The sequence below is a fragment of the Dipodomys spectabilis genome, unplaced genomic scaffold, assembly GCF_019054845.1.
Source record: "Dipodomys spectabilis isolate Male_0828 unplaced genomic scaffold, ASM1905484v1 ptg000307l, whole genome shotgun sequence".
NCBI classification, from domain to species: domain Eukaryota; kingdom Metazoa; phylum Chordata; class Mammalia; order Rodentia; family Heteromyidae; genus Dipodomys; species Dipodomys spectabilis.
In genome coordinates this window covers 2,323,366-2,345,545 of record NW_024870984.1, presented here as the reverse complement: position 1 = coordinate 2,345,545, position 22,180 = coordinate 2,323,366, and positions in this window count along the sequence as shown.

Here is a 22,180-nt window from a genome sequence, read left to right as displayed (position 1 = left end):
AGCGATTTCTACAGCAGCCTTAGTAAATGAAGTAAACACTGCTCATTTTGTTACTGATTTAAGCAAAAATGTTTCATTAGCCCTAGTAAAACAATAAATTATAGATAAAAAGTTAGAAATGAAAATAAATGCTCTGGAGGAAGTGGTTCTGTCTATAGGTCAGGAAGTTCAAAATTTAAAAACACAACTCTCAGTTAAATGTCAGGCTAGTTTTAAATATATCTGTGTTACTGCTCTAAAATATAACTTTTCTTTTAATTGGAATGCCACCAAAAATCATTTGTTAGAGTTTGGATAGATAAAGATATCTCTAATGTTATGGAGGATTTACAGGACAAAATTACAGCAGTTAGTAAAGCTCATTCAGATGTAAAAATTTTACAATCTTTGGCAGCGTTAAGCATAACGTGGAGGCCCTCAATCCTCTGGATTGGATTCATGTAATAATTATAATTGCCATTGTCAGATCAATTCACCCAATTATTATTCTTATATTTCCAGTCATTTTCCGGATGATCTTTAGATTTGTCTCTTCTGTGCACCAAGACATTCATGAGCTTCAATTAAAAAATAAAAAAGAAAGAAATTCCATGACACCTCCTGCTGAATCTACGTGAGAGATCACGCCAGACAAAGCATAAGCTTCATGGAAGCATGCCTGCAGGAAGGGGGTGTTGGTTCAAGGCTTCCTATACACTTGGCTGCACCTTTATTGCCTCTACCTTTATTCTAACTATATTCTTCTTGGCTGTACATTTTTTGCCTTTTTCTCGTTTTGGCTATTTTTCTATTGATCCACGAACAGAGCTTGTGAAGCCACTTCCCCTCGTGCCTGTCCTCGCTACTCTCTGCTCTCTCTCTCTACCTCCACTTCTCTCGCAGGCTGCCTCACACCCTTTGCACATGCGCACCTGCCCCTGCGAGACCCTGGCCACTGCTGCCTCCACAGTGAGGCCCCTGAGCCCTGCCTCCTCTTCCCCTTGGCCCAGTCCCCTCTTCCCCTTGGCTCCGCCCCCTACCCTTGCCCACAAGAGCAGCCCTGACTGGGCCCTAAGGCTTCCAGGCCATGGGAATTACAGCCTCACCTCAGCTCAGCACTCCCCACCTACCCTAGCACTTGCTCAGGGGATCGAGTCTCCCCTCAGCCCCACGACAAGAGGAGACTCTCCTCAAAGCCTCTCCACTCCACATATCAAGCACATGCACAGTGACCCAGTGAGAGAGAGAGAGAGAGAGACAGAGACAGAGACAGAGAGAGACTGAGAGACTGAGAGACTGAGAGAGATTGTTGGGGAAAACTACCTCTCAAGGAATCAGAGCATAGCACCCTTTTGGATGACTCATCACACAGCATACTTCAAAAAACATCACAAAGCACCCTGAGTAAAAGACAGCACAATGTGCCCTTTGAAGGACTTAGCATATAATAGCCTTTGGGATGACTCAGCACACAGCACCCTTTGAAGGAGGGAATCCATAGCATGCAGTGTATAGGACTCAGTGCATGGCACACTTTGAAAAACTCAGCACATAGCACTCTTTCCCAGGACTCAGCATATAGCATCCTGTGTTAAGTCTCCATACACACCACCCTTTGAAGGGCTGAGTGTGTAGCACCCTGTGTAAAACACTCAGTGCAGAGCACCCTTTGAAAAACTCAGCACATAGCACAGTTTTGAAGGACTCAGCACATACCACCTTGTGGAAGAACTCAACATACACCTCTATTTGAAAGACAGTACAGATCACTGTCTACAGGACTCGGCACATAGCACTCACCTCATCCTCTCTTCTCAAGGATGCAGCACATTACACCCATTGAGATAACTCATCACACAACCCTCTTTGAAGCACTCAGCAAAAGTACTCTGTGTAAAGGACTGGGCCCACAGCACCCATTGAAAAATTCACCTGTCCCTCCCTTCTCAAGGGGTCAGCACATAGCACCATTTGGGATGAATTAGCATACCACACTTTTGAAGGACTCAGAATAAAGTACATTGTGTAATGGACTCAGCACACAGCACCCTTTGAAAAATCCAGCACAGCCTACTCTTCTCAAGGACTCAGAACATAACACCCTTTGGGATGACTCAGCACACAGAATGGTATTTGAAGACTCAGAAAAAACACCCTATGCGGGAAGGACTCAGAAAACAGCACCCTGTGAAGGACTCAGCACATACCTGTATGTCACAAGTTCAGCTGTCATTAGAATTAGGGTGCTTTCTGCAGTATCATCATTCTTCAGAAACACTTCACAAATCCTACTAGTTCACATTTAGTTAATGTGTGTTTTATATGGAGGAAGGTCAGCTGGGGGTCTTGAACTCAAAGCTTGGGGCCTCTGTCCCTGAGCTCTTTGGTTCAATGCTAGAGCTCTACCACTTTGATTCACAGATCCAATTTTGGTTTGGTTTTTATTTTGGGTTGTTCTTTGACAGGCCTTATGGTAATCAGGAAGGCCAAGTTGGGGTTTCCATGGGCAAAGGCTCTTAGCTGGGCCTGGAGCTGACTTCTCACTTCCTTGTGCCCCTGGGAGCAGGGCCTCCTGGAGCTCTCTTGGCCTAGGGTGGAACAGATCTGCTCTGGAATCATCACTCAGGGTGAGCGAAAGTCAGGTTGGCCCTGGTCACTTCCCCAAATTGAACTCTAGAGGACGATAGTCCTCCATGATGGCAGAGGGACGCATGTTCCACCTCTAGCCACCAGGAGGCAGGATTTGTCCACCATAAGGATTGTATCAGTTGTATTTACTCTTGTTTCCCTGGGGCTCCCATCATGCTTTGAAGCCACCCTGGACAGGAAAGTCCTTGAGACTTACCTACAATTAACCATCGAAAAGCAAGTGGGGCTGCGGCACAAGTGGCAGAGCACTAGCCTTGAGCAAGAAAACTCAGGGATAGAGCCTTGGCCCTGAGTTCACACACACACACACACACACACACACACACACACACACACACAGACACACACACGTGCGCGCACACACCACATGCATGCAAAATCAAGGATTTCTACACTGAAATCTTTGGGTATTCTCTACCTTTTCCCCACTGAGTCTGGTGGCTATTGGCCTAGGTGTTTGATGCAACCAACACCACCTGGCATCTTTAATTTTGGGGAAGAGAATGGCTAGAGGGTCAGCCTTCCCCCACCCAGCTCCTTGACTGGGTCAAGGTCTATCCAGGCCCTTTAGGTCTCCTTTTACAGACTCACCAAGATGCCTTCAAAAGGTATCAAATGCTGGGCACTGGTGGCTCATGCCTGTCATCCTAGCTAATCTGGAAGCTGAGATCTGGAGGATCACGGTTCAAAGCCAGCCTGGACAGGATCATCGATGAACCATCAGAAAACAAGAAGTGGCCCTGTGTCTCAAGTGGTAGAGTGCTAGCCATGAGAGAAAGAGCTCAGGGACAGTGACCAGGACCTGAGTTCAAGCTCCAGGACTGGAAAAACAAATCTTTATTGGAGGCTTGTTTTCCCTTTGAAAACAATTCCTTCTTTGTGATAAGCATAGAATGGGCCTCTTCCCTGGCCACCATAGATGTCCCTTGAATATGGGCCACCTCCCAGCAGCCTTTGCCCTACCCAACCCACAGTTTACCCTTTCCATGACCCAGCAGATGGAGGCCTGAGAGAAGGCCACCTGGCCACCTACTTATGGTGGCTGCTGAGGCTTTGGATAATCACCATGTCACATAGTCATCATCTACATCAGTCTACAGAAGAAAGGGAGGGACCGTTCCTCACCTGAGCCCATGAGCTGTGGGTGGCTCTGGATGTGGGGCAGCTGCGCCAGGATGTGCTTTGTGGGGGAGTCCTCTATGGGGTTGGGAATCTTGATCTCCCTTCTGCTAGTTTCCACACTGTGTTGAAGTGGCAATTCTTTAAAACCTTTCTGCTCCTCCCTCTTTTCACCAGCCCTGGAGCCTGGAGTCATCCAAAGCGGCGGCAGTGACAGGAGGCTCAGTCTGTGCTGGCATCTGGAGCCTGTTGTCCATGTCTTCCCCTCTGAGGAGTGACAACGGCTCCCACAGCTCTCTCCATTTCACCATCTTCTCCTAGGACAGCTGGTACACACGCTCAGGTTTCTTCTGACACAGCTCAGCCAGAATGAACATCTGCTCTTTACATGCCACGAGGGATTCCTCAACAGTGCGATGTGTGCCGACAGCTGGCTGCATCTATGTTGAAGATCACCCGCTGGACTATGGAAGTCCATCTTATCAGGCAGGTCGTGGACAAAGTATATTTTCTTCTCGGACTCCCACGCGTCCTGTTTCCCATCCCCACACAGCTGTGGTGCTAGCACATGGATGGAGTGCCTGTGGCTCGATCTTTCTCTGGCACTGAGCTGCCAGGTGAACCTGGTGCCTGCAGCAGGCCTGCCACTCCTGCTGCAGGAGTTTCCCCCTGTGGATTTCAGCCACTAAGAGTGCTCACAAATCCATGTCCCTCTCGGTTTGGGGAATGTCTCCATCCTCTGCAATGGTCATGTGGGGGGGAGTCGACTCCTCACCTTTTGCTTCTCCAGGGTTTTAGACTTCCCCTTCCCCAGGGAACGCCAGGAAGCTCAGCTGGGCCTGCAGCCGCTCCTCCTGTGGTCTGATTACTTTCAGGCACTTGAGAGTGTCTTGCCACTTTGAGGGCACCACCTGGTCTCCCCAGTTGGTCGGGCTGTGCACTTTCTTCAGCTGCTCCAGGAGTTGGGTCTGCCTCTCTATGTGCTGCTGCAGGGCCTCCTTCTCGGAGCTAAGACACTAATTGGTGGTGATGTACTGCTCATAGATGGCTCTGAGCTCCTGCTGGTCCTGAGATGCTTGGCTTTCTTTCTCTCTCAGCCACTTCTTTCCATTCCTCTCTCTTCTCCTCTGTGTGGACCAGCTGTTCCCGCAGGTGTTTCTTCACCCACTGCTCTGTGTCCAGGATGCTGGCGAGCTCCTCCTCCTCACCACTCACCCTGTGGAGAGCCTCCCACAGCAGGGCCAGCTGTTCCTCCAGCTGTCTGTCACACACATATGCACATCATGGGGTCTCGGGGATCTCCTGCCAATCCTTGACCTTCTCCAGTCTGCAAAATTGCTCCTGCTGCTCTGCGTTCTGGAGATGGAGCCTCTGGTTTTCCTGGATCTGGATGTGAAGTTATTCCTCCAGGTTTTTCAACTCCATCTGGGTGCAGTAGGCCTGGGGGCCTGCAACTGCCACTCAGCCTGAGATGGGCCATGGTTCTTCCAGTATTCTCTAGGCCGAACACCTGCCTCGACCCTCGCTCCTTCTCCTTGGTCAGTTGGTTCACCTGCTGGGTCAGCTGCCGGGCCTCCTCCTTCCACGTGGTCCTCTCAATGCTCAGGTCTTCTGTGAAGTTGTCTATCTCTAGATTCGCTGTGCTCAACAGTCAGCTCACGTGGTCTAGTAGTCTCTTCAGTTCCTCATGCCCCACAAGTGCTTGTTGGAACTTGCAGATTCCTTTCTCCCTGTTGTCCAGAGCACGTCCAGCTTCTCCTGTAACTTTGAGTTCACTTGCTCCAGGTCATCGAAGCTTCTCGCCTTCCTTGAGCAGAAGGGTCACCTCATGCAGCTGTTCAAAGAACATTTCAGTCTCATTCTGTGATCAGTAACCACAGAAGCCGACATCTCCAGCTCTGCCACGCACTGCTCTGCGGCCTGCAGGCAGCTGGTGAGAGCTTCGTGCTCCCTTTCTGTGTCATTGGCCACCTGCTGCATGCAGGCGGGTGCACATTGTAAATTGCTTTCTGCGGAAATCAACCTCTGTATGGGTGCCTTGTGGATCTCTAGCTCCATTTTAGGTGCTGCATGCACCTGGGCTATCTTCTCCTCTCTTTCTTCCATTGATCCTGCAGGTCTGACTTTTCCTGCTTCAGTGGTTGGATCTTGGCATAGAGTGCCTGTTTTCTTCTTTTGCTGGGGTCCAGGGTGGGCATCACGTGTCGGTAGCACCTCTGCAGATCCTTGGTGGTATCAGGACCATTGACACTCTGGAACCTCGTGGCTGTGACTGTGTCCAAAGGCACGGGAGGACCGTGGTGGGCATCACCTTTGGCCAGACCCTTCCCTTTTTCATGTTCTTTGTTTTCTTGAATGTTGCAGGTCTGTCAGGAGGATTCTTCTACCGGTGTTCTGGTGGCAGTTTCATCCCCACAGCTTTCTCATGGAGTCTTGTTGTTTCAGACATCTGAGCGCTGGGATGGGAAAGATGGGCTGGCCACCATCCCAGGCTCTGGGAAATCCTCTCTTCTCCTACTCACTGATTAGGATGTCAATTTCGTACTGTACTCCAAAGTCGCCTGGAGTCTCTTGCTCACCACTTAGCCACCTCTACCTTCCTCACTGCTGGTAGTGGTGTCAACCAACAGAGGGAATCCTGGTGATTCCGGGCAGCATGGAATTTGGGTTTGGCCACCATTCTTGTATCCCATTGTTCAGAAAGAACCATGAAAGAATGGGGGTGTGACCAGAATACTGTGATGCAGGCAGAATGGGCGGAGTCAAGCAGCTGCTTTCCAAGGAAAGTCTGTCCAATCCTGCTGGGGACACGAAGGTGACCTTCTTTAGCTGGGTGGCTGCACAGATTGTTCTGTATGTCTGTTTGTTGCCAGTCCTGGACCTTTAACTCTGGATCTGGGCACAGTCTGTGAGCTGCTTTTGCTCAAGGCTATACCTCAACCTCTGTAGCCACACGACTCTACTTCTGACTTTGTTGGCATTGAAGTTGGACAGGGGTGACTTTGACCATGATCCTCCAATCACAGACTTGTAAGTATTAAGGAGAACTACTGAGAGCCATGGGTGCCTGCCTAATCATTGGTATTGCTGATGTTCTTGGACAGACTTGTGAGTTCCCTATCCTGAGGATTAAATGGTGGAAGCTGGAGCCCACAGTTTGAATCCTGTTCCTGCCACCTCCAAATGGCAGGAGATCCTAAGAAACTCAGTCCTATCCATATGAATACCAATGGAATGTGATATATGTCATGATTGAATGGGCAGTTCTTGAACGATTCTAGGATAAAATAATACACAATTATATCCTAGAACTCTGATCAATTTTAAACTAACACTTTATGAAGCATTTAAACAATCATATTCATTAAATGGAGGCATAATGAAATATCTAAGAATTGGGTGTCACATTGTATGAATGTGCCATTTTTTTTGCCAGGACTGGGATTGGAACTCATGGTCTGGGTAACTCTGTTGCACTGTGTGGGAAGGGTAAGCTCACCTCTGTGAAGTCAAGAAATTCAAGTCTGTTTCTTAGACCTGAAATCGATCCCCAGCACTAGAAAACATCTTTTTCATGTATATTTTACATACATTATTTATGTTTACATACATATGTTGACTCTTTATTGCATTCAGTGTAGTTATTCATTTTATTTTTTGTTTTATTCATGTATTGGCCATTTATTTTATTGAGTATTATGGCACATAGAACATTGATTACATTGATTACATAGGATATAGGTCTGCATATGTATTCCACTTCATACCTGACACCCAGGAATTTCACAGAAAAAGAAAATGTGTCACCATCAGCTTCTTACTCCATGATTCATTGTTTGGGAGTATTGGTGTCTGAACACAAAGCCTATAAGGCCAAATTCCTTAATGGGTGCATGTCAGCACGCCATCCTGGGGCAAATTGAGCTGACAGGCAGTTCCCAGGGTATGAGATCAAGCCCCTAGGGTTGACAAAATAAGAACAGATTGACATGTAGATGGTATTATGCTAATAAATATATATCTTTATAGAGTGCCAGAGATGTCTACACATTATTCAGTTATATAGACTACATTTCTACCAATTCTTGGCTATTTATTATGCCTCTATGTAATTAATGGTATTGTTTTCATCCTTAATAAACTATTAAGTAAATCAAGGTCCTGAAATTATTATATCCCTGTAAGAAATTATATTCTTTTAATGCTTCATATTAAATAAAATCAGTCTACTGAAATTATGATGTCTAATTTTATATGAGTAGCATTCACAATTAGCTCATTCAACTGTGACATTGATAACATTCCATCGTTATTCCTATGGATGGGAATGAGTCTCTTAAGATCTTCCACTATTTGGAAGTGGCATGACTGGGATTTGAACTCTAGACCTATGTTCCTGTCCGGGACTATGGCTTCCTCAATAGCCTGCTAGCCTTCAGCAATGCAAGATGAAGTACCCTTTGGAGCCCTGTCATTCAGATCCAGATCGTCATGGTGCAAAAGAAGAAAATGTAAAAATGCAATCATGCAACATTTTTTTCTTTGGTCGGTCATAGGGCTTGAACTCTGCCTGGGTACTGTCCCTGTGCTCTTCAGCTCAAGGCGAACACTCTACCGCTTGAGTCACAGTGTTACTTCCGGGTTTCTAGTGGTTTATTGGAGATAAGATTCTCACGGACTTTCTTTCCCAGGCTGGCTTTGAACTCCGATACTCAGATCTCAGCCTCCTGTGTAGCTTGGATTTCAGTTGTGAGCCACCGGCGCCCGGCTCTGCCACTTTTTTTCTGTGCATATTTTTTCCACTTGCAAGGCTTGGAGATCTAGGATCCCAGGATTGGCTGTGGCTCCAGTGGCTGCACCCCAGCTAAGGATGATGGAAGCTGAGGCAGAGTTGCCATGACCTGAGTTCAAGACCTTGCTTCGCAAAAAAAAAAAAAAAAAAAAAAAAAAAAATTTAGCTCCTTGGCTTGCAATTCACGCTGTTTTTTCTACCAGGCTTTGGATTTGAACTCAGAGTCTGGGTAACTCTGTAGCACTGTGGACGAAGGGGAAGCTCACCATGCTTGAAGACAATAAAGTTGGGCCTGCTCCCTAGGCCTGAATTCAAGCCTCAGCCCTGGAAAACATACTATTTATGTTTATTGTAAAGATAGTATTTGTATTTACTATAGATGTTCAGTCCATATCCTGTTGTGGTTATTGATTGTATTTTTGTTTTATTCAATTATTTACCATTTATTGACTGTGATGATATGCATTCCATTTATTATACTGATGACATCCCATCACATAGTATCTAAATTTGTAGACGTGTTCTCCATCATGTCTGACACCCAGGACTCTCAGAGAAAAGGAAAACAGGTGTCACACTTGACTTCTTATTCTACAATTCAATTGTTTGCACTGCTGTGATCTGAACTCAGGGCCTAGCAGACCTAATTCAACACGGCAACCTCTAGCCAAGGAAGCTACCAGACAGTTCCCAGACCCTGAGATTGAGCCACAAGGGTGGACAAAATAGCCATACATGGATAGGCAGGTGGCAGTATACCAATAAATATATATTTGTATAGAATTCCAGAGACATCTACTTAGGATTCAATGACATCAACTACATTCCTACCAACTCTTATGTATTATTATGCTGCCATTGAAGGAGTAGTATTGTTTTCATGCTTAATAAACCATTCATTAAGATCAATCAGCATCCTAGGATCATTGCATCCCATTTTAGTTTAGGCCGATGCCTGCAGAAACTTATACATTCATGAGTTTGCATTCCATCGTTATTCCCGTGCATAGGAACAAGTCTCTTGGGAAATCTCCCCACTGGTAGGTGTCAGGACCAGGATTCAATATCAGGGACTTCGATGACATATGGGCCTGTGGCTTCCGCAATAGCCCGCTAGCCTTGGCCAATGCAAAGTGAAGTAAACTTGTAGCTTTGTCATTCAGACCCAGGTTGGTCACCATGCAAAGGAACAAAATGTAAAAAATCCATCCCGCAGCTATTTTCCAGTGGGTTTTTTTTTTCTTTCTCCTGCAAGGCTTCCAGGCCTAGGATCACAGGATCGGCTATGCGCCTATGGCAGCCAACCAACCTAAAGTGATCGAAGCTGAGGCAGAGTTGCCCTGAACTGAGTTTAAATTGCTTGGTTGGCAAAAAATAAAATAAAATAAAAATAATAAATAATAAACCACCCTAGCTCAGAATTAGCACCATTTTTCCTGCCACAGCTGGGATTCCAACTCAGATCTGGGTAACACTATAGCACAGTGGATGAAGGGGAAGCTCACCATCCTTGAAGACTACAAGGTCAGGTCTGCTCCCAGGGCCTGAATTGAAGCCCAGGTCACCTTCACTCTGCAGACCGCCGAGTTCGGACCCAGCATGGTCAACATGCAAAGGAAAATGAACATAAAAGCGCCAGGTGGAACTTCCTGCCACTTTTTTTTCCCCCTTCGTGGCTTTTTTTCTCTGCAAGCCCTGGGATCCTAGGATGCGATGATGACTTGTAGGTCCAGAGGCTGCAGCCCAGGATGATTGGAACTGAAGCAGAGTTGCCACGACTTGTGTTCAAGCTCTGAGTCTGTTAAAAAATTTTGAAGGAAGCACCCTAGCTCCAAATTCGCCCCATTTTACTGCCAGAGCTGGGATTTGAACTCAGGTCTGGGTAACTGTTACACTGTGGGGGAAGGGGAAGATCACCATCCTTGAAGACTACAAGTTCAGGCCTGCTCTCAGTGCCTGAATTGAAGCCCCAACACTGGCAAAAATCATATGTCCACCTATTTTACACATAGGATCTATTTACATACATGTGTGAAATGCATCATGCTTTCAGTGTAGTTATTTATTTTATTGTGTGTCTTAGAGATGCATTTTGTATTTTATTGTGTATGATGACAGATATAAATGTGCTGACATGCATGACAACCTTTTCCCTTGTCTATAGAGTTGCCTATGCCTTGTCCATCCTAGATGAGACCCAGGACTTTCACAGGGCCGGAAAGCAGGTGAACTGATGTACTGCTCACATCAGGATTCATGTTTTGGCAGTGTTGTGATTTGAACTCAGAACCTAGCAGGCCCATTTGGCGAAAGGGTCAAGGTGAGGACAATGGCCTGTGAGCAACTGAGGAGCTAGACCGTTTCCAGGACCTGACATTGAGCACCAAGGAGGCCCCGGATAGGCATAAATTCATAATTTAAACATAAGACCTCTATTTATATACATGTTTGGACAGCATCTTGCGTTCTGTGCACTTCTCCTTAATTTGTGTCTAATTCATGGAGGTAATGTGTATTTTACTGAGTATGGTTACAGTTATAACCGTGCTAACATGGATGTCAACCTGTTAACATGGCTATAGAGTTGCCTATATAGCATGCTCCATTCCTAGCTGAGAAGCAGGACTTTCGCAGCATAGGAAAAGAGGAGGATCACTTGGCTTCTCACATCAGTATTCATCTTTTGACAGTGCTGGGATTTGAACTCAAGGCCTAGAAAACCCAAGCGGTGAATGGGTCATGGTGAATACACCAGCCTCTGAGCCAATAGAGGGTTAGGTCCATCCCGGGACCTGAGGTTGAGCCCTGGTGGGGGCCATTATTGTTATAAATTCATAATTTACAGAGATGATCTCTATTTACTTACATGTGTGGAATGCATCACGCATTCAGTGTAGTTATTCTCCTTATTTTGTGTCTTAATCAGGGATGCATTTTGTATTTTATTGCATATGATGACAGATATAACTGTGCTGATAAGGATGGCAACCTATTCCAATGTGTATAGAGTTGCCTATATAGCATACTGTGTCCTACCTGAGACCCAGGACTTCACAGCACAGGAAAACAGGTGCAACAATGGGCTTCTGAAAGAAGCATTCATGTTTTGGCAGAGTTGGGATTTGAACTCAAAGCCTAGCAGCCCCAATTGGTAAAAGGGTCAAGGGGAGGACACTGGCCTGTGAGCAACTGAGGAGTTAGGCTGTTCCCAACCTGACATCGAGCCCCAGGGAGAGCCAGGATAGGAATAAATTCATAATAGAAACAGGATCTGTATTAACATATTGGTATAGACAGCATCTTGCGTTCGGTGCACTTCTCCTTAACTTGTGTCTAATTCATGGAGGTATTGTGTATTTTACTGAGTATGGTGACAGATATAACTGTGCTGACTTTGGTGGCAACCTGTTCCCATGTTTATAGAGTTGCCTATGCATTCATTCTCCATCCTAGCTGAGACCAAGGACTTCCACATGAGAGGAAAACAGGTGCAAAGACTGGCTTCTGACATCAGGATGAAACTTTGTCAGTGCTGCTATTTGAACTCAAATCTGGGTAACCCCATTGCACTGTGGGGAAAGGGGAAGCTCACCATCCTTGAAGACTAGGATGTCAGGCCTGGTCCAGGGCCTGATTTGAAGCCCCAGCACTGGACAAAATAATAAGCCCACCTCTTTTAAACATAGGATCTCTACTTCCATACTGGGGTGGTATGCATCTTGCCTTCAAGGTAGTTTTTTTTTTTTAAATATTGCGTCTTATTCATAGATGCATTCTGTATTTTATTGAGTATGGTGACAGGTATATCTGTGCTGCCCTGGATGACAACTGATTCCCATGAGTAGAGAGTTGCCTATGCATTCTCCATTGTAGCTGAGACCCAGAACTTGCACAGCACAGAAGAACAGGTGCAACAACTGGTTTCTCACATCAGGGTGAATTTTTGGCAAGGCTGGGATTCAAACTTGGGGCCTAGGAGGCCCAACTGACCAATAGATCCATGTGAGCACACCAGCCTGTGAACCACTAAGGAGCTGGGCCTTTCCCAGGAACTGAGATCTAGCCCTAGGGAGCCCACAATAATCCTCAATGCATCATTGAAACATGGGATGTCTATTCACATCCATGTGTGGACTTCCTCCTGCATTGAGGTTAGTTATCCTCTCCATTTTGTGTGTTATTCATGGATGTATTGTGTATGTTCTTGAGTATATGATGACAGGTATAACTGGGCTGGCATGGATGACAACCTATTCCTATGGCCACAGGGTGGCCCATGCATTCTCCATCTTAGAGGAGACCCAGGACTCGCACAGGAAAGGAAAACAGGTGCAATGATTGGCTTCAGACATCAGGATGAATCTTTTGGCACTGCTGGAATCTGAACTTGGCACCTAGCAGGCCCAATAGGCGAATGGGTCCACGTGAGCACACCAGCCTGTGAGCCACTAAGGATCTAGGCCATTCCCAGGACCTGAGATCGAGGCCCGGAGTGAGGTGGAGCACAATCGTTGTCCATTTATAAGCTGAAGGTAGTATGCAAATAAGTACATATTTGAATAAAGTAGGAGACATGGCGACCTGTGATGGAATCTAATTTACCCTGTGACTACCAATTCTCAGACCTTCCCCAATGCCTCCATTTCTTGACTGTGATGATTATTGTCACACTTCATCAACCCTTCATAAAAAATAATGGATACCCCATGAGCCTTGCTTATCATTTCCTACTTGCATCCTGCAGGAACTACTCATTCAAGGATGAGATGATCATATTCCACACTTCCTAGGTCCGGAAACAAGTACTTCAGGATCTTCCACCATTCCCACAAAGTAGGGGGCCTGACCCGGATTCCAACCCATGGCCTCCGTTGCAAGGTTGGCTGTAACTTCCCCGATAGCCAGCAGGCCTTCAGCCATGCCAGGTCACCTTCACTCTGTAGGCCACCGGGTTCAGACCAACATGGTCACTATGCAAAGGAAAATAAACGTACAAGCACGAGGTGGAAATTCCTGCTGCTTTTTTCCCCTTCTGGCCGTTTTTTGTTTTTTTGTTTTCCTGCAAGCCCCGGGCTCCTAGGGTCCGAGGATGGGCTGTGGGTCCGGGGGCTACAGCCTAGGATGATTGCAGCCAAGGCAGTGTTACCTCGACTTGAGTTCAAGGCCTGGGTTTGGCGAAAAAAAACATAAATAAATAAAAAATTATGAATGAAGCACCCTCGCTCAGAATTCACGCCATTTTATTGCCAGAGCTGGGATTTAAATTCAGGTCTGGGTAACTTTGTTGCGCTGTGGGGGAAGGGGAAGATCACCATCCTTGAAGACTACACGGTCAGGCCTGCTCCCAGGGCCTGAACTGAAGCCCCAAAACTGGCAAAAATCATATGCCCACTTATTTTACACATGGGATCTCTATTTACATATATGTGTGGAATGCTTCATGCTTTCAGCGTGTGTCTTAGTCAAGACTGCATTTTGTATTTTATTGAGTATGATGACAGATATAACTATACTGACATGGATGGCAACCGATTCCCATGTCCATGGAGTTGCCTATGCTTTCTCCATCTTAGCTGAGACCTAGGACTTTCACAGGACAGGAAAGCAGGTGGATCTATGGGCTTCTAATATCAGGATTCATGTTTCGGTACTGTTGTGATTAGAACTCAGAACCAGCAGGCCAATTGGCGAAAGGGTCAAGGAGAGGACACTGGACTGTGAGCAACTGAGGAGCTAGGCTGTTCCCAGGACCTGACATCGAGCCCCAGGGAGGGCCAGGATAGGCATAGATTCATGCTTGAAACATAGGATCTATATTGACATATATGTGTGAACAGCACCTTGCATTCAGTGCACTCCTTTTCCTTATTTTGGGTCTTATTTATGGAGGTATTGTGCATTTTGCTGAGTATGGTGTCAGATATAACTGTGCTGACATGGATGATGACCTGTTCCCATGGTTATAGGGTTGCCTATGCATTCATTCTCTATCCTAGCTGAGACCCAGGACTTCCACATGAGAGGAAAACAGGTGCAATGAATGGCTTCTGACATCAGGATGAAACTTTTGTCAGTGCTGTCATTTGAACTCAGGTCTGGTTAACTCCATTACACTGTGGGGGAAGGGGAGCTCACCATCCTTGAAGACTAGAATGTCAGGCCTGGTCCAGGGCTTGATTTGAAGCCCCAGCACTGGGCAAAATATAAAGCTCATCTCTTTTAAACATAAGATCTCTATTTACATACAGTTGTGGTATGCATCTTCCATTCAATGTAGTTTTTTTTTTTTTATTTTCAGTCTTATTCATGGATGTATTGTGTATTTTATTGAGTATGGTGACAGGTATATCTGTGCTGCCATGGATGCCAACCTATTCCCATGGCTATAGAATTGCCTATATAGCATTCTCCATCCTCGCTTAGGTGCAGGACTTTCACAGGTCAGGAAAACTGGTAGATTGATGGACTTCTCACATCAGGATGTATGTTTTGTCAGTACTGGTATTTGAACTCAGGGCCTAGCAGGCAAAATTGGTGAATGGGTCAAGGTGAGCACATCAGCCTGTGAGCCACTAAGGTGCTAGGGCGTTCCCATAACTTGAGCTTGAGTCCCAGGGTGGGGCTGGTGCACCATATTCATCCATTCTTATGCTGAAACTTGTGTGCTAATAAATACCTATTTGTATACAGTAGGAGATGTGGCGAACTGTGTTGGAATCCTATCTACCATGTGAGTACCGATTCTTGGATCTTTCCCAATGCCTTGATTTCCTGAACGTAAGTATTATTGTCACACTTCATGAAGTCTTAATTTAAAATAATCATTGTGACAAAGGTCTTGTCTATCATTTCCTATGCGAATCATGCATTAACTTCTCAACTCTTCCCTAGACCTGAATTCAAGCACCAGCCCGAAAAACGTAACATTTATAGACATCTTAAATATATGATTTATACTTACATCTATATATTCAGTCTATATCGTGTTTGTTGGAGTGATTCATTATATTTTATTATTGATAGATTGATTTAGCATTTATTTTATGGGCTGTGAGTGCACCTATAACATTTATTACATTTATTCCAATCTATTCCATAGCATGTAGCTTTGCAGATATATTATGTACATCATACCTGACACCCAGTACTTGCACAGAAAAGGAAAACAGGTGTCACACATGGAATCTTACACCAGGAAGAAACTTTTGGCAATGATGGAAACTAGACTAAGGGCCAAGGAGGCCCAATTCATGAATGGGTGAGTGTCATCATGGCAGCCGCTAGCCCATTCAACTGCCAAGTGGATCCCAGTGTCTGGGATCAAGCCCCAGGTTTGGCCAAAATAGCAATAACTCTCTATGCAGATGATGGTATATAAATACATATAAATTTAGATATTTAGATACTGTTAGAAATGTCTATCTGGTATTCAATGATATATACTACATTCCGATGGATTCTCAGGTCTTCAGTGAGGATTCCATTTAATCAATGGTATTCTTTTAATGCAAAATAAACTATGAATTTTAATCAATCTGTGTCCTGTGATTATTGGGTCTAATTTTATGCTAGACTGATTCATGAACTACTCATCCAACCATGACATTGATCACATTCCTTTGGTGCTCCTAGGGACAGGCAATAATTTTGTAGCCTCTCCAGCCCTTTGTAAGTGTCATAATCGGGATTCAAACTCAGGGCCTAGGTGTCCAGGTTGGCCTATGGCTTCGCTGACAGCCCGACAGCCTTCAGCAATGCCAGGTGAACTACAGGTTGCAGCCGTGTCACTTGGACACGGGAATGGTCACCATGAAAGGAAGGGAAACCGGAGAAACTACTGACCATCCGCAGTTCACAGCTTTTTTTCAATGCCATTTTCATTTTGATTTCGTCAGCCCCCAAGGCCTAGGATCCTAGGATGGGCTGTGGGTCCAGAGGTTGCACCATCCCAGACTAGGGTGATGTTAGCTGAGGCAGAGTTTCCACGACCTGAGTTCAAGCCCTGTGATTGGCAAATAAATAAATAAATAAATAAAACCTAAAAATATTAAAAGGACTAATGAAGCTCCCTGGCTTGGAATTTGTGCCTTTTTTTTTCCCTGCTAGTCTTGAGGTTTGAACTCAGAGTCTGAGTTAATCTGGTGCACCGTGGGGAAAAGGGGAAGTTTACCTTCCTCGAAGATAAGAAATTCAGGACAGTTACCTAGGCCTGAATTCTAGCCCCAATCCTGGAGAACATAACATTTATAGTAATTTTTAGTATATGATTTATACTAACATCCATATGTTCAGTCCATATCGTGTTTGCTGGAGTGTTTCATTATATTTTAATATTTACTTATTTACCAATTATTTTATTGATCCTGAGTACACCTATAATATTTATTACATTTATTCCAATCTATTCCATAGCACGTAGCTTTGCAGACATACTAATACTATGTACATCATACCTGACACCCAGCATTTGCACAGAAAAGGAAAACAGGTGTCACACTTGGAATCTTACTGCAAGATGAAATTTTTGGCAATGCTGGGACCTGAACTGAGGGCCAAAGAGGCTCAATTCATGAATGGCTGAGTATCAGCATGGCAGCCTCTAGCCCATTCAGCTGCCAAGTGAATCCCAGGACCTGGGATGGAGCCACAGGTTTGGCCAAAAGAGCAATACCTTTCTATGCAGACAGTGGTATACAGATAAATATATATTTAGGTATTTACATACTGCCAGTGGTGTCTATCTTGTATTAAATGACATATACTGTGTTCCTACGGATTCTCAGGTCTTTAGTGAGGACTCCATTTAATGAATAGTATTCTTTTAATGCATAATAAACTATGAATTAAAATCAATTTGTGTCCTGTGATTATTAGGTCTAATTTTATGCTAGACTGATTTATGAACTATTCAACCAATCATCCAAACGTAACATTGATCACATTCCTCTTGTGTTCCTAGGGACAGACAAGAGTTTCTTAGGCTCTCCAGCCCTTTATACTGGCATGACCGGGATTCAAACTCAGGGCCTATGTGTCCAGGTTGGCCTATGACTTCGTTAACAGCCTGCCAGCCTTCAGCAATGCTAGGTGACATACAGGTTGCAGCCTTGTCATTTGGACCCAGGATGGTCACCATGCAAGTAAGGAAAACCAAGAAACCGCCATCCATCCACAGTTTGTGACTTTTTTTCACTGCCGTTTTCATTTTGTTTTCCTGTCAGCCCCCGAGGCCTGGGATCCCAAGATGAGTTATGGGTCCAGATATTGCACCATCCCAGCCTAGGGTGATATTAGTTGAGGCAGAGTTGCCACGACCTGAGTTCAATCCCTGTGCTTGGCAATAAATAATGAATGAATGAATGAGTGAATGAATAAATAAATGAAATAATTTTAAAATATTAAAAATAGTCGGGCACCAAAGGCTCACGCCTGTAATCTTAGCTACTCAGGAGGCTGAGATCTGAAAATCGCGGTTCAAAGCCAACCCGAGGAGGAAAGTCCTTGAGACTCTTATCTCCATTAAACCAATATAAAACCCGAAATAGCGAAGTAGTGCTGTAGTTCAAGTGGTAGAGTGCTCGCCTTGAGCTGAAGAGCCCAAGGACATCTTCCAAGGCCAGAGTTCAAGTCCCATGATATATATGTATATATATTACTAATGAAGCTCCCTGGCTTGGAATTCATGCCTTTTTTTTTCTGCCAGGCCTGGGAATTGAACTCGGAGACTGGGTAACTCTAATGCACTGTTGGGGACAGAGAAACTTACCCGCTTTGAACACAAGCAATTCAGGCCTGTTCCCTAGGCCTGAATTCAATCCCCAGCCCTGTTAAAGTAATATTCATCCACATTTGAAATAATGATTAATATCTACATACTTATGCTTATTGCATATTGCTTTGAGTATATTTATTTTAGTTTTTGTATTATTCATTCCTTCATTATTTTTGTTGACTATTATTATACTTATATGTTAAATTGATTACCTCTTCTGAGAACTATGCAGATTTACATATGCATTATATATCTTACTTCAGACCCAGGACATTCACAGAAATTCTATAGTAGATCATCCCATGCATAGAAAAACAGAATGAATACATCAACCAAAGTCTAATTTATCCATAGGTACCCCAGTGGCTCACATCTGTAATCCCAGCTACTCAGAGGTGAGAAGTGGAAGACTAAGTTTCAAAGCCAATCCAAGCAGAAAAGCCTGAGAGATGTCATCTCCAATTAACTGGCCCAAAACCAGGCAACAGGGATGGCTGAATTGGTAGAAAATCAACTATGAAAAACAAAGCCAAGAAAGAGTAAGCTGAGTTCAAGTGCAGGGAGAGGGGGTTTGGGGCATAAAGGGGAGAGAACTCCTCCAAAAACAGAGAACAAAGAACAGTACACAAATCCCACCTAATTTAGGGTACCAAACAAAGGGAAAAAAAGATCAAGCTTGTGCAGTTGTATAACTTTACATGATCACATATGTTCTTAGGTACACTTCAAAGCTATGTTTCTACTAATATATATGTATATGTTAATAATGTATATGTTGTGTATATATATTAATAATGTATATATATGTGAATAAGCTAAGAAACCAGCCAATGAATAAATACTTCTGAATTAGTGCCTTAACCATGGCATTACAAATTATTTGTACTAAAAGTATATTCCAAGTTTCTTTCTTCAGAATCAATCTTTAAGACATTTGTTCATGTGCCAGGCACATGAGGCCCATGCCTATGATCCTAGTTACTCAGGAGGCAGAGATCTGAGGATGGTGGTTCAAGGCCTGCTCTGGCAGGAAAGGCCGTGAAACTCTTATCTCCATTAAACCACTAGAAAACTGGAAGTGGTGCTGTAGCTCAAGCAGTAGATTGCACGCCTTTGGTCTGAAGAGCACAGGGATAAAGCCCAAGCCAAGAGTTCAAGCCCCACCACCGAAGAAAGAAGTTTGTTCATAAAAAATTCTAACGTTCTAAGCTTTAGGAAACTTTTCTTCCAGGGTCTTATGCTCTTTAGGCAACTACTCCACTGCTGGGCTACATCCCAGTCTCAATGTTTTTGTTTTTAATTTTACAATCCAGTTTATTCCCAAAATGCTTAAAAGTTCCTACTCTCCTCACACAAGTGAGTTTTTATCCACAAACCCAACCTTTTGTGGTATGAAGACACCTAGTGTATTTCGTGGTAGGCACTGAGGAAAACTCACACAAATTACAGACTGTTTATAATTACAAAAGTAACTCTGAATAGAAAAAACATCAGTTGCCAGGTGCCGATGACTCAAGCCTGTAATCCTACCTACTCAGGAGGCTAAGATCTGAGGGTCACAGTTAAAAGCCAGCCCAGGAAAGAAAGTCCATGAGACTCTTATCTCCAATAAACCACTAGAAAACCGGAAGTGGTGCTGAGGCTCAAGAGGTAGAGTGCTCGCCTTGATCTGAAGAGTGCAGGGACAGCGCCCAAGCCCAGAGTTCAAGCCCCAGGACCAACCAAAAAAAAAAAAAGAAATAACATCAACTCTCCCAACCTTCTAGGGAGAAATAATGTCCTCATTTTCATTCTCACCCTTCATGGCAGATGACCAAAATAGAAACACCAATGTGCTGTGCTAAAATGTAAAAGTTTAAACCCCTTTTTTGAAAAACTCTCATGTTTTAAAATCAAAATGTATCAAATAAAGGCAAAGTGAACTTTAAAAAAATATTAAAAATGCTAATGAAGCTCCCTGGCTTGGAATGTGTGACATTTTTTGTCTGCAAGGCCTGGGATTTGAACTTGGTGTCCAGGTACCTCTGTTGCACTGTGGGGGAAGGGGAAGCTCACTGTGCTTGAAGACCAGAAAGTCAGGCCTGTTCCCTAGGCCTGAATTCAGGCCCTAGCCCTGTAAAACATACTCCTTATATACATTTTAAAGATAGGATTGAACTTCTATACAGATGTTCATTCTATATTATGTTTGGTGTGGTTATTCATTGTATTTTTTGTTTTATTCATTTATTTGACATTAATTTTATTGACTGTGATGATACCTAACCATGTATTATATACCTAACCATGTATACCTAACATCCTATCACATAGCATTTAGATTTGTAGACTTGTTATCCATCATGCCTGACACCCAGCACTCTCACAGAAACGAAAAACAGATGTCACACTTGGCTTCTAACTCCAGGATGAAATTTTTGTCAGGAGGTGAGATCGAGCATCAGGGGTGACCAAAATAGCCATAGACGGATAGGCAGGTGGTAGTATATCAATAAATTTGTATTATTACAGAGTGCCATAGCCATGTATCTAGTATTCAATGACATCTACTACATTCCTACCAAGTCTTTGGTATTTGTTATGCCTCAATTGAAGGAATATTATTCTTTTTTGTGTCTAATTAATCATTAATCAAATTCAATATGGATCCTAGGATTATTGTGTCTAATTTGAGACTAGACCGCTGCACGGACTACTCATTCAATCATGAGTTGGATACCACTCCATCTGAACTTCTATGAATGGGCAGGAGTCTCTTGGGATCTTCTGCCATTGGTAGGTGTCAGGACGGGGATTTGAACTCAGGCATTCTGTTGTGTGGTTGGCCTATGGCTTTTCTGACAGCCAGCCAGCCTTCAGCAATGACAGGTCACCTGTGTGTTGAAGCCATGTCATTCAGACCTATGATGGTCACCGTGCAAGGAACCAAAGCCAAGAAACCACCTACCATGTGCGGCTCGCGGCTTTTTTTTTTTTTTTTTTTTTTGGTGCCATTTTCATTTTGTTTTCCTGTCAGACCTCAAGTCTTAGGATTCCAGGATCAGCTTTGGGTCCGGAGGGTAGTGTGAAAGAAGCTTAGGCAGAGCTGCCATGATCTGAGTTCAAGCCACATGCATGGCCAAAAAAAAAAAAAAGAAAAAGAAAAGAAAAAAGAAAAAAAAAATAAGACAACTAAAAAAAGTAAAAAAAAAAAAAATTACTTAACTCCCTGGTTTGCAATTCGTGGTATTTTTTTCTGCCAGGCCTGGAATTTGAACTCAAGGTCAGGGTAAATATGCAGCACTGTGGGGGAAGGAGAATCTCACCATGCTTGAAGAGAAAAAGTCAGGACTCTTCCCTAGGCCTGAATTCAAGCCTCAGTCCTCGAAAACATACTCTTTATATAGATTTTAAAGATAGGATTTATACTTCCATACAGATATTCAGTCCATATCATGTTTGATGTGGTTATTTGCGGCGAACGCCTTCTCGGCCAGCGAGGAAGAACGACCACCACACCAGGAGTCTTCTCAGATCACACTTTATTGGAGAGCCTTTTAGTCGAAGGGAGAGCTTGAGCGCAAGAGAGCGAGCAAGGAAATGCAGCCGCTTATATAGGGTTTGGAACACGGGTCGCTTCAGGATTGGCTGTCCGCCTTCTACCGTCACCAGGTGCCACGGGATTGGCTCAGGATTTACAATGATGGCGCATGCGCAAAGCTAGGGACCCGCAGCCCCGCCAAGCACTTGCCTAATATGGAGTTGTTTACCTCTAAGCTGAAAGGAAGTGGGCGCCATCTTGTAATGGCGTTTGTCCCGGCTCCCTGCAGTTCCCCCTTTTTGTTTTGGTAACAGGTAAGAGTAGAGGTCGGGCCTCTGTCTCAAAGAGA